We start from the raw sequence: 1302 nt of genomic DNA, 5'->3' as shown, positions 1-1302 counted from the left end.
GCTCTGTCACACATTCTCTCTCTCTCTCTCTCTCTCTCTCTCTCTCTCTCTCTCTCTCTCTCTCTCTCTCTCTCACTCTCAAGCCACTTGACCATCACATTCAGTCCATAGCTATTAGTCACGCTCCTGTTTTCCTGTGAACTGTCTCATCAACACTCCCATGAAGATATATGTTTATAGCGTTTGCGTGACCCGTAAGTAGATACACTGTAGCTGCGAGCTCTATGCCTTGCAGTGTTTGTGAGTTACTCTGCATTGTGCTGCACTTTCCTCAGCCATGCCCCTTAGAGACATGCTGTTTGTGTATCGGAGAATGAAATTGCTGTGGAAAAGTGCTCTCCATTTCACTCAAGCAGACAAAAGTAGCCAGTGACAACAGACAAGAGTGTGTGCTCTCGTGACCAGTCTGCCCAGTGACCTGTGCAACTGGGAGTCTCTGTGTGTTGGTTTAGTCTGAGTTCTACAGAGAACACGCACATGAACATTTTTGTTTTTCTCTCATTATGGATATTGTCCATGTATTATTTTATCTACTGATGATTTCAATTTTTTTTTTTTTTTTTTTTTGTAGTATGGTTTTTAAGCCATTTTCATTGTCAGGACTACTGACAATTTATTAATTAGTTTAATTAATGTGGGCAAAACCAGACTTATACACAAACAAATGCCTGACATACAATCAGAACCATTGTCAGAACCACAGTTGAAGAAAATTGCAATGCCCTATCATTAAATCTAGGTCACAAAGCTTTTCATCCACAGATGCATTACGAATAGCTATCCTGTTCAAAAAAATCTGCCTTCCCAACAGTATTTGTTATGCTTTTTCTTCAAAATACCCTTACATTAAGGGAGATAGACACAAGAACACAAGTGCATTATGCTGCACCATTTGCGTAAAACTGTCATACCTCGCACCTCACATGCAACAGGAGAAAAAGCATGAACCAAAACAGAACACAGTTCGATATCAGAGTGCTACATGTGACGACTATCTTACGGCAACATAGCTAAGGATCGCGGGGAGGTGGCACTCTGTTATAAAAGCACAGACTATGGGAACTGTTTTGAAATGCAGAGGATATCCTACGCAGCCATAGAGGGATGTGGTTGCTATGGAGACAGCAAATGCTCAACCTTTGAAAGAGATGCCTAGAGGAATTGCAGTAAAGTCAACAGAGGCAACTGTATGGCCTTTGCACACAAAATCTGTATCACACCACTTAGACTTACACAAAAAGAATTGTGTGTGTGCAATTGCTATTTAAAATATGTATCAGATTTATTTACTTTAAAGGAATA

This window comes from Xyrauchen texanus, chromosome 27 (assembly GCF_025860055.1).
Source record: "Xyrauchen texanus isolate HMW12.3.18 chromosome 27, RBS_HiC_50CHRs, whole genome shotgun sequence".
Taxonomy (NCBI): domain Eukaryota; kingdom Metazoa; phylum Chordata; class Actinopteri; order Cypriniformes; family Catostomidae; genus Xyrauchen; species Xyrauchen texanus.
Note: the sequence above shows the minus strand (reverse complement) of the source record.